The sequence below is a fragment of the Rhinopithecus roxellana genome, chromosome 17 (assembly GCF_007565055.1).
Source record: "Rhinopithecus roxellana isolate Shanxi Qingling chromosome 17, ASM756505v1, whole genome shotgun sequence".
Classification (NCBI taxonomy): Eukaryota; Metazoa; Chordata; class Mammalia; order Primates; family Cercopithecidae; genus Rhinopithecus; species Rhinopithecus roxellana.
The window spans coordinates 114162792-114175747 of record NC_044565.1 but is presented as its reverse complement, the minus strand read 5'-3'; the positions used below and the strand labels follow the sequence as shown (position 1 = coordinate 114175747).

The window sequence follows — 12956 nt, the reverse complement described above, 5'->3', positions numbered from 1 at the left end:
TGTAACATCTATCAGTTAGTAACTTTCAAAATCATATGTCAACAAAAGTAAAAGACAAAGCTTAAATGCACCATGAGGTGCCTCAGACTGGAGAGGAAAGACGTGGAGGCCTATATAAAAAGACATTTTCTAAGAAATACGCTAAGGATTAGTCAACTTTGTCTTACAAAAAATGTATAGTATTCATAACTCACACAGTTACACTAAAAGATTTAACTCTAAAATAAAATAATTCAGTGACCACAAACTTTTCTCTATTACAAACACAATTAATTCACATATTTAAATAAATTATTATTTGTATATGATCCTGGCAGACAAAGAAATAGCAAGTGTCATTTCTTACTCTGCAAGAAATTAGAAACTTTCAAACATCCAGTTTAAATATCTCATTTCATTTCTGAATTCAAGATTTTCCTTGGTTTATAAAGTCCTCAAAGGTATCTATATAAATATAGAGAACTTATTATTCCAAAAATTTTATGGGCAGGTAAAATCTTGTTTATTTTTTATTTTTCTTATGGCTACTTTTTTCTTTTTTTAGACAGCTTTATTGAAATATAATTGAAATATAAATATTGTATATATTGAAGGTGCACCCCTTAATGTTGTTAAGATACCTCTACATTTTGAAGTGATAATCATGTTCCAGCTAATTAACGTATATATCACCTTTACATGCTTACTTACTTTTTGATTATAAAGAGCTTTTAAGGAAGGAAGTAAAGCTGATTCTCAGGGCTGAAGTCATGTCTGGAAGAATTTACATTTGCAGCTGTGCTGTGTATTACCCGTATCTGCTGGGAAAATGCTCTGACATTTTCTCTGAAATGATTAGACAATCATCTTCCTAGAAATAGGCTGGAGTACCCCAAATAGTACATTTAGTCTGCTTGCATAAGGGTCCATAGTTCAAACTAGAGCGTTAAGAAGGTTATGTAGCAACATCCTCTAGCCATTTTCTAATTTTGCACTTCAAAGCTATGGAGAAAAAGTATCACTATTAATTGCATTTTAAGTTTGTATTTAAAATGTAGGGTAAGATATTAAAAAGAAAGAATAGGATTTAACCTTCAATGCAATTAATACAATTTGCAATGAATGCAATTAATGCAATTTGCCTGATGCACGATGCCTTTTTCTTTTATTATTTTTAAATTAACATTATATGAAAATAGCCATTTTTGAAGGCAGGTAAGGTTATGTTCTTATTTAAAAATGAAGAAAAATACTTTTTTAGTATTTTTAACTTATAAGAACAGATACTACAATTGATCTTAGCCAAAAGGCATAGATATTTAGGTATACTCTTATTTTTTGATCAAACTCTTACTGTTTGATTGAAAGTGTGTTCTTCTCTTCCAAAGTTGTATTACTATTAGCACTCATACACTTCATCTTCTCTTTTAGCCCTAATACAGAACTTCATTTTCTAACTTAACCTGGTAAACAAGCTAATAACATTAATTGTTATATTATGACTGTTCTAAAAGCCAAATTAGCCATTTAATTATAGGTAGTGCTAACACAAGTGTAGATTATGATAAAATGATGAGTTATATTGTACATAGGCTCCATTTTTAGTTTGTACTTAAATTTGCATTATATAAAGTTGGTAAAAAATTATTTTAAATTAAGCAGTATTAACTACATACTACCAGTGCAGGTGATGTTCCCTTTTTCATTTAAATTATTTCTTTGGTTAGGACACTTGGCTGAGAGGAATAAAATATCTCATTAAAATGAGTTAATAATATATGCAATTTTTTCCCTTACAGTATGTCTGTAGTAGGTAATTGTAGGTTATTTTCAACTTTCTACCTATAGTATATCAATAATATCTCTCTTTGTTCATATTACAGCTGCAGAAACACCCATCAAACCCTCACAAGGCATCCTCTGAAGCATAAAGGAAACAAGTTGTTTTTTATAAAATTTTTCTGTTTAATCATGAGGAGCATCTTTCCACAACACTCCTATTTCTATTTCCACTCTTAGCAGAAGCTCACTCAAGAGTAACTGGTCATGATTTGCTCATAAAGCCAAACTTTACGTAAGAGGAAGCTGAATGAAGTGAGTCTTCATACATTTGACCTCTATTGTGGGAAAATGACTCTCTCAGCTAGAAGTATAAAGAGTTGAGGGTTGCTACTGAATAGGCAATCAATACTATCTTCCCTCTTCACATAACAAGGAAACTGAGATTGAAAGAGATTAAGGTAAAAAATATAATGATAATTTTACATCAGGATTTTTGTTGTGTGTGTGTGTGTTTGTTTGTTTGTTTTTGAGATGGAGTTTCACTCTTGTTGCCCAGGCTGGAGTGCAATGGCGTGGCCTCGGCTCACTGCAGCCTCTGCCTCTCAGGTTCAAGGGATTCTTCTGCCTTGGCCTCCCAAGTAGCTGGGATTACAGGTGCCCACCACTACGCCCAGCTAATTGTTGTATTTTCAGTAGAGATGGGTTTTCATCATGTTGGCCATGCTGTTCTTGAACTTCTGATCTAAGGAGATTCACCTGTCTCGGACTCCCAAAGTGCTGAGATTACAGGTGTGAGCCACCCTGCCTGGCCTTAGATCAGATTTTTAGACCATGCGACACTCCACTGTGTTAGCTACAATAACATCACACTTTGGGGCAGGAAAAAAATAGCTGTATTTGACTTCTGCAAAACAAAATTAACAAAATATCTGATATACATCTACAACATTTTATATTAAAAAACTATTGTTATAATTATTTATAACAATTGTTTGCTACTACTGTCACTAGACAGAGCACCCAGGTAAACATTACAAAATCAGATAGTTATTTTATAGAAGGTTCAAAACATAGCCTTTTACATCTGTGAAACAAATTGCTTAAGTTGTAACTAAATTCAACATAACTCTGTTATTATACAACCTAAAATAAAAACACCATGATTACTGATTCAACAGTCTCACCCTGTGTTTTCCATATTCATGGTCAAAGTCTGAATTTTAACATAATTCTCCATCTTTAAGTCATAAACTCTAATATCCTTTTCTTTTATTTTTATGTTTCACTTAGTTCCTTATCCTCTTGTGCTCCCAGTACCTGGACCCGCAATTCTCTTCAAAACGATTGCTTTGTTCCTGCCAGCATTTCCTTTCCTATGTACTCTGTTTAATACTCCTCAGCAACCCAATAATTCTGTTGCCAGCCCTCCCCAATTAATTTTGTTTGTTTTGTTTTCTGGTATATACACACCTAGCAAAACACCAAATCATTCGTCATAGACGCCATCCACCCTACATAATTTGAGAATCAGCATCTGATCACTACTGGAAAGAAAGCATGTAGCTATATAGAATGATTCACTGTCAACCGTTTTAATTTATTTTTAAATAGATAAAATTGTATATATCATATAACATATGATGTTATGTTTTGAAGCAGTATGCATTTTTATATGCTTAAATATAGCTTATTAACAAATGCTTTACCCCACATAGACATCATTTTTCTTGTGAGAATATTGAACGTCCACTTAATGGATGGATGTCTTAACATTTTTCAAGAATACAATATATCATCATTAACTATAGTCACCATGTTGTACAATAGGTCTCTTGAACTTATTTAACTATATTATGTATCCTTTGACCAGTATCTTCACAACATCCCTTACCTCTTAAAAACCCCAGGCTCTGGTAACAACCGTTCTTTTATAATACTTCCATGATATTAATTTGTTTAGATTCCATACATGCAGAAGAATACACAGTATTTGTATTTCTGTGCCTGGCTTATTTCAATTAACATAATATCCTCCAGGTTTATCTATGTAGATAGGATATTTTTTACAGCTGAGTAGTAGTCCATTGTGTCTATATCCCCCATTTTCTTGATTCATTCACCCATGGATGGACACTTAGTTTGATTCCATATCTTTGCTATTGTAAATAGTGCTGGTAGCATTTGCATGATTGGGAACATCAAACACACACAAACACACACACACACACACAAACACACATTCTACATGTTCATCAGTCATCTGACATTATTTTTTAATGTCCAGCAGTTCTTCACAGCTCAACAAATTAATTCCCTAAAACTTTTTTTTGAGAAAGAGTTAAAAGATAGCAGATAAAAGCATAAACTCTGGAGTTAGAATTCTTGGTTTTTAATCTTTTTGCCACGGAATAATTTTGAGCAGATTATTACTTTTGTATACCTTTGAGGAAGTAGTCATACCTACATCAGAGGAATGAAAATAATGAATATAAAGTGTTTAGAAAGTTTAACACATAGTAAGGCCTCTAAAGAGGTAGCTCTTATATTTTTGAGCACTTGCCAAATTTGTATATTAATTTTGAAACCACAAATTAGTGCAGTGCCAAGGGTGTAGTCTGGTTGAATGAACATTGATTGCGGCCCTGTTCTTCAAATTATTATTTTTTAATCTAAATTTTTATTTTTTTAACTTTCAATTCCAGGGGTACATGTACAAGTTTGTTTCATAGGTAAGCTTGTGTTAAGGGGTTTGTTGTACCAATTATTTTATCATCCAGTTATTAAGCCTAGTACCAATTAATCATTTTTGCTGATCTTCTCGCTCCTCCCACCCTCCACTCTCCAATAAGCCGCAAGGAGTGTTGTTCACCCCATGTGTCCATGTGACCTCATCATTTAGCTCCAACTTATGAGCAAGAACATGTGGTATTTGGTTTTCTGTTTCTGCATTAGTTTGGTGAGAATATTGGCCTCCAGCTCCATCCATGTCCCTGCAAAGGACATGATCTCTTTCCTTTTTATAACTGCCCAGTATTCCATGGTGTATATGTATGACATTAGCTATATCCATTCTATCACTGATGGGCATTTGGGTTGATTCTGTGTCTTTGCTGTTGTGAATAGTACTGCAATGAACATACACATGCATGTGTCTTTATAGGAGAATAATTTACATCCTTTTGGGTATATACCCAGTAATGGGATCGCTGGATCAAATGGTATTAGGTCTTTGAGAAATCACCACAATGTTTTCCACAATGGTTAAACTAATGTACACTCCCACAAACAGTGTAAAAGTGTTCCTTTTTCTCCACATTGCTAGCCTCTGTTACTTTTTTTTTTCTGACTTTTTAATAATAGCCTTTCTGACTAGTGTGAGGTGGCATTTCAATGTGGTTTTGATTTGCATTTCTCTAATGATCAGTGATGCTGAGCATTTTTTCATGTGTTTGTTGGCTGCATAAATCTCTTCTTTTGAGAAGTGTCTGATTATTGTCCTCTGCTCACATTTTTATGGTGTTTTTTTTTTTCTTATGAATTTGTTTAAGTTCCTTATAGATGCTGGATATTATACCTTTGTCAGATGCATAGTTTGCAAAAGTTTTCTTCCATTCTGTAAGTTGTTTGTCTACTCTGTTGATAGTTTATTTTGCTGTGCAGAATCTCTTTAGTTTAAATTAGATCACATTTGTCAACTTTTGCTTTTGTTGCAATTGCTTTTGGTATCTTCATAATGAAATCTTAGTCCATGCCTGTATCCTGAATGGTATTGCCTAGGCTGTATTCCAGAGTTTTTCTGTGTTGGGGTTTTACATTTATGTCTTTAATCTATCTTGGGTTAATTTTTGTATATGGTATACGGAAGGGGTCCAGTTTTAATTTTCTGCGTATGGCTAGCCAGTTCTCCCAGCACCATTTATTGAATAGGGAATCCTTTCCTCATTGCTTATTTTTGTCAGCTCTGTCAACAACCAGATAGTTGTAGGTGTGTGGCCTTATTTCTGGGCTCTCTATTCCAATACTTATAATACTGTGTTAAATAGGAGGGTGAGAGATGGTATCCTTGTCTTGTGCCAGTTTGAAAGGGAATGCTTCCAGCTTTTGGCTGTTCAGTATGACGCTGACTGTAGGTTTGCATGTATGGCTCTTATTTTGAAGTGCATATCTTCAACATCTAGTTTATTGAGAGTTTTTCGCATGAATGTAAGTTGAATTCTGTTGAAACCCTTTACTTCATCTATTGAGATAATCATGTGGATTTGGTCCCTAGTGCTGTTTATGTGATTAATCACATTTATTGATTTGTATAGGTTGAAGTAAACTTGCATTTCAGGGTTAAAGCCTACTTGATTGTGGCAGATAAGCTTTTTGATGTTCTGCTCTATTCAGTTTGCCAATATTTTGCTGAGGATTTTTTTTTTTTTTTAATCAATGTTCATCAAGATATTGGCCTAAAGTTTTCTTCTTTTTCATTGAATCTTTGCCAGGTTTTGGCATCAGGATGATGCTGGCCTCATAGAATGAGTTAGGGAGGAGTCCATCCTCCTCAAAGTTTGAAATAGTTACATTAGGAATGGTACAAGGTCCTCTTCGTACTTCCGGTAGAATTTATCTGTGAATCCATCTAGTCCTGGTCTTCTTTTGGTTTGTAGGCTATTCATTACTGCCTCAATTTCAGAGCTTATTATTGGTCAGTTCAGGGATTCAAATTTTTCCTGTTTCAGGTTTGGGAGGGTGTATGTGTCCAGGAATTTACCTATTTATTCTAGATTTTCTAGTACATGTGCATAGAGGTGTTCATAATATTATCTGATGGTTGTTTGTATTTCTGTGGAGTCAATGGTAATATCTCACTTGTCCTTTCTGATTGGGCTAATTTCTTCTCTCCTTTCATCATTATTAGTCTAGTAGCAGTCTATTTCATTATTATTATTATTAATATTTCAGAAAACCAGCTTCTGGATTTGTTGACCTGGGGATGGTTTTTCATGTTTCTATCCCCTTCTGTTCAGTTCTGATTTTGGTTATTTCTTGTCTTCTGCTACCATTGGAATTTGTTTGCTTTTGGCTCTCTAGTTTTTTTAGTTGTGATGTTAGGTTGTTAACTTGTGATCTTTCTAATTTTTTGATGTGGGCATTTGATGCTATAAATTTCCCTCTTAACACTGCTTTAGCTGCATCTCAGAGATTCTGGTATGTTGTATTTTTGTTCTTATTATTTTCAAAGAACTTCTTGATTTCTGCCTTAATTTCATTGTTTACTCAATAGCTATTCAGGAAAAAGCTATTCAATTTCAATGTACTTGCATGATTTTGAATGAATTTCTTAGTCTTGATTTCTAATTTGATTGTACTATGATCCAAGAGACTGTTTGTTATGATTTCAGTTATTTTGCATTTGCTGAAAAGTGTTTTACTTCTGATTGTGTTACCAATTTTAGACTAGGTGTCCTGTGGTAATGAGAAGAACGTATTTTCTGTTGCTTTGGGTGGAGAGTCCTGTAGATATCTATCAGTTCCATTTGATGCAGTGCTGAGTTCAAGTCCTATATATATTTGCTAATTTTTGTCTTGATGATCTGTCTAATATTTTCAGTGGGGTATTAAATCTACCACCATTATTGTCTTTGTTAATTTTCTGTCTTGATTATCTGTCTAATTTTGTCAGTGGGGTGTTACAATCTCCCACTATTATTGTGTGGGAGTCTCTCTGAAGGTCTCTAAGAACTTGCTTTATGAGTCTAGGTGCTCCTGTGTTGGGTGCATATGTATTTCAGATAGATGTTGGTGAATTGAACCCTTTACCTTTATGCATTGTGCTTCTTTGTCTCCTTTGATCTTTGTGGTTTTGAAGTCTGCTTTGTCAGAAACTACTATTGCAAACCCTGCTTTTTATTTGCTTGGCAGATTTTTCTCCACTCCTTTATTTTGAGCCTAAGTGCATCATTGCATGTGAGATGGGTCTCTTGAAGACAGCATATCAGTGGGTCTTGTTTTTTAATCCACCTTGCTACTCTGTGTCTTTTAATTGGGGAAATCTAGCCCATTTTCATTTAAGGTTAGTATTTGTGTGTGTGGTCTGATCCTGTCATTATGCTGTTAGCTGGTTATTTTGCAGACTTTTTATGTGGTTGTCCTACAATGTCACTGGTCTGTGTGCTTCAGTGTGTTTTGGTAGTGGTTAGTAGTGGTTTTTCTTTTCCATATTTAGTGCTTCCTTCAGGAACACTTGTAAAGCAGGTTCAGTGGTAACAAATTCCCTCAGCATTAGCTTATCTGAAAAATACCTTACTTCTCCTTTGCTTGTGAAGCTTAGTTTGGCCAGGTATGAAATTCTAGGATGAAATTTTTTTTTTAAGAATGTTGAGTATTGGCCCTCAATCTCTTCTGGCTTATAGGGCTTTTGCTGAGAGGTTGGCTATTAGTGTAATGAGCTTCTCTTTATAGGTGACTAGCCTTTCTCTCTAGCTGCCTTTAACGTTTTTTCTTTCGTTTCAACCTTGGAGAATCTGATGATTATGTGTCTTGGGATGTCCTTCTTATGGAATATCTTACGGAGATTCTCTACATTTCTTGAATTTGAATGTTGGCCTCTCTAGCTAAGTTGGGGAAATTCTCATAGATAATATTCTGAAATATGTTCCCCAAGTTGGTTCCATTCTCCCCATCTCCTTCAGGTACACCAGTCAGTCATAGATTGGGTCTCTTCCCATAATCTCGTATTTCTCAGAGGTTTTCTTTATTCCATTTCATTCTTTTTTCTCCATTCTTGTCTGCCTGTCTTATCTCAGAAAGGCAGTCTTCAAGCTCTGAAATTTTTTTCTCTGCTTGGTCTATTCTGCTATTAATAATTGTGATTGCACTGTGATACTCTTGTAGTGTATTTTTCAGTTGTGTCACAGTGGTTATATTCTTCTCTCTACTGGATATTTTGTCTGTCAGCTCCTACATTGTTTTATTATGATTTTTGGCTTTCTGGCATTGGATTACAACATACTCTCATAGCTCAAGGAACTTTGTTTTTATCCATAATCTAAATTCTACTTCTGTCATTTCAGCCATCTCAACTATCTCAACTTCAGCTTGATTCCAAACCCTTGCTAGAGAGGCAATGTGGTGATTTGGATGGAAAACGACACTCTGGCTTTTTGAGTTTTCAGGGTTCTTCACTGTTTTTTTTTTCTTATCTTTATGGGCTTGTCTACCTTCAATCTTTGAGGTTGCTGAACTTTGGAGACAGTTTTTTTTTTTTTGTTTTGTTTTGTTTTTTTGTTTTTTTTTTTTTTCTTTTATCCCATTTGATGACCTTGAGAGTTTAATTGTGGTATAAGGTGGATTCAGCCAGCTTCCTTTCAGGAAGATTTCTGGGGCCAACACTCAGCTCCCAACTTTTGGACTGCGTGCTCTAACTCTGGGGGACTCGTATTGGGCCTCAACTTTGTTCTCTGGCTCCTTGAAGTTTGGAGTCCACTGTACTGGGGGTACTGAAGTTTGGCAGCTGCAGAGGAGCATTAGCGGATGCAGGGGTGCCTGCCTCCCTGATGGGATTCACCACATTGGTGGAGGCAAGGCAGCTAGGGAGTGGGGAGCCCCTGATGGATACTGTGTGTGCCACCATTGCACTGGAGGTGGTGTTGGCTATGGGTGGGGTGCTTGCCCTGGATATTGTATGTGCCACCATTGCACTGGAGGTGGTATTGGCTGTGGGTGGGGTGCCTGCCAGCACAGGTGTATGTGCTTTCTCTGCTTGGCAAGCTGGAGTGAGTGTGTGGGAGGATCCTCTGTTCTCTGTACAGCATATTTCAAAAGTAGGGCACTGCCAGGGTGGGACTTGCTGGCTCTGTGCTTCCCAAGGCACTGCTTGCAATAGTAGTCAGTGCTGGTAGGGGGTCATACTGTACTCCTATGTGCTAGCAGGGCAAGTTAAGCAGCTTAATGAAGCAGTGTTTTGTAGGGCAGCTGTGCTGTGCTGGGGGATTCTTTCTGTTCCTGATCAGCTTGGATTGTCCAAAGCCCTAAGGTCAGAATGGCTAAGTCATCTAAGCAGCAAAGGTGGTGGCCCTCCCCTTCCTCTGGGAATTCCATTTCAGGGAAGTGCAATGCTGCTACCAATGGCTTGCTGGAATTTCAAGCCAGTGTGTCTTATCCTATGAGGTGCCATGAAAATGGGCTCAAAGGCCATTGTTGCTTGGTCCCCTGGACTCAGCCTGTCTCCTAGGGGTAATTATGGGGGGTCTAACCTCCTGTTTTGCTGGAGTTATAGCTGCTTTTTCCAGGAAGCCCAGAAAGCTCAGGTCTCTAAGGTTCCCAGGTCTCCACATATGCCTGAGTAGCTACTTGCTGAGATTCCGTGGAACAGTGTGTATCAGAATGAAGGCTCTGGTGAAGAGGGTTCGTGAGTGGATCTCCTGACCTGAGGGTTGCAAAGATCCATGGGAGAAGTGTGCATTCCCAGGATTGCACATTCTGCCTCCCTGGGTGAGAGAGTTTCCCTTGGCTCCATGTTGCTCCCAGGTGGATCATTGTCCAGTCTTGCTTTTCTCAGTTCTCCATGGATTGATTTGTTTCCTTAATTAGTCCAAATACAAGGACCTGGATATTTCAGTTGAAGGTGCTATATTAACTCACCCCTTACATTCCTCTCTGTGAGAGCCACAAACACTACCTGCTTTTAATCAGTCATCTTGGCCACTTCCCCCCCAATTTTCTTTTTAATAAGCTGTACAGCTCAGGATTTCTATGACATGTCTATGCTGTTAATGTCTTGTACTGTTTCTATCCTGCAGTCTGTGACTTCCATCTCATGTTCAAAAAGATCTGCCTCAGCTTCTGCCATCTTGTCCAGTTCCAATAAGTTGCTGTTTCTACATACTCAAACAATAAAGTCTTGTTAAAAATGATCCTCCAATTTCTTGCACTCTCCATATTTGAAAAGTCCTATCTGTGCCATTTCCTATCCTTACCACTTTCTAGTTGGTTTCTATGGTAAGGAGGGATATTTCTCTTATGAAAGAATATATACTTGTACACCAAATGTCTACATTTTGTCCATCTTTTCCCTGCTATATATCAGCCCCACAGTTGTGAGATTATGATGGGGGAAAAGGGAGTAGAAAGAAAGAAGTTAACTTTGGCCCTATCTACAGATAAGTTTACCTTAATGGTTTCAAACATAGTACATGGATTTGTTGAGTTCACGTAGGTCTAAATCAATGTAGTGATCTATTAATTATTCAGACAAATAATGTCCTAGGAAAATAACTTGTTATCTAAATATCCAAAACCAATTTCTGCATCCTTCTGAATGATATGGCTTCATGCTCATACAGATCTTTTAGTATCTTGAGGGAAGACTGTCTTATCGTAAACCTTATGTTGTAGAAGGTGGAGCAGATAAATCAAAGGATAGTGAAATCCTGATGATGTAGATGAAATACTTAATCAAACCAAGCCAAAATGTATACGTCTTTCTGGATCATTCAAGTATGTGTACCAATAAATATTTATATTTTATCTATTTTGAATTAGGTTTTCATTACATTAAGTATTTTAATTGATAACAGAGTTACACATTGGATTGTTCCTCTGATAGTACAATATCTGTATTTGATGTCATGTGCTAAAAGAATCCTGAAGGGTTTCATTGATAATCCAGTAATGAATTTAACTGAATGAAAAATTTGACTAATTTAACTATTAGGAGTTACTTTATGTCAATAATTTATGCCATCTCATCTTTGATATCTTTTTGGAGGCAACACAAATATATATAATAATCGTACAATTAATATTATAAAATTTTAGATATAAAAGTCTCAAAAAATTATCACACATAAAAGCAAATTTTGATAGAGTTAAAAGATGATTTGAACGGTCTTGATTAGAATGCTATGAAATGCACATCACCTCAACCGTTCATATTAGATAGAATACTCCTACCCTGCATCTTTACCTGTCGAGCTTAATATTATTCACAAAGGCCCAACACATGATATAATTCTGCCATAAGACTTTTCTAGTTGGATTTTTATTTTTAGAAGTATCTGCATTGTAGAATACATTTTTCTTATGATTTTGGATTGCCATTACAGACCATCTTTCCTTGGGTTGAATCTGGAAAGCAGATTATCTTTATATGTATATCACTATATCCTCCATAATACATAATGGAATACCTACTCTAAAGAACATGATCAGTTAAGGCTTGTGGGATTCAGCTAATTTGAAGTTCATGATTTAAGTTCACCAAATTATTACTTGACTGCTCATTACAAAAAGTCCCTATAGACTTATGGTCAATGCATTCTTTTTAGAAAACCAGCTGTATCACAAATAATTGTGTTGTCAAATCATGCTCACAAAAATCAGATATTTTCCACATAATTTACTAATAATTTTAAGGATACAGGTAATACTAAGGCACAAATAATGTGTGAGATCTGATAATGCTAATACAGCTCTCCACATCTTTTCTTGTGGCATCAGGTGAGGCAGTTTAACATTTGAGATATCTAAGTCCTATATGTAGCTACATTGTTTAAGCAAAAAGAAACAGATTTTTGTCACAAAACGTCTCAACTTCATATTCAGATTGTTACAAGCCCAGTGTTTGTTGAGAAGTATGTTCATAAATCATAGACTATTGGTTTTCTTACTATAGGTAGTCCCAAGTAGTCCAGGTGTATCCTGCTAACATTATTCTGCAGATTAAAAACTCTTGCCATCCAGAACATATGCTATTAAAAATAATAGGATATATTAAAATATATGCTATTAAATATTTTAAAATAAGCTATGAGCAAGCCAACTTCCTTTTATACCCCTTGGGGCATTCCTCCAAACCCCTGATAAAGAGAGAATTTATTACAGGCCTGTTAATAAACGTTTTACATCCACAAACAAAAGAATATACTACTCTCTTCTTAATAACAATATATTTTTAGGTAATTTTCTAGAATTTATGCCATGGAGACTATTATAGATCTACTCAAACTGTAGCAGGCCACTAACACAGGCCTCCATAACAATTGTCAGTACTGACTGAATGGTTAAATTAAATATTAAAAGCCATTGCCCTTATACAAAGGCTAGCATGTAACAAAAGCCCGTGAAGTGTTTTGCCTAGGCCTTTCCTGGGCCTTAAAGCATGAAAAATTAATGAAGGAATTCTTAACAGGACCCCTTTAGGATTAAAC

At 35.8% G+C, this 12956-nt stretch overlaps 1 pseudogene; it reads right to left on the bottom strand.

Annotated features, from left to right (window-relative positions):
- Nucleotides 1–1189: 1189 nt before the first annotated feature.
- On the bottom strand, nt 1190–1298 carry LOC115894483 (annotated as a pseudogene).
- Between the last annotated feature and the right edge of the window lie 11658 nt (nt 1299–12956).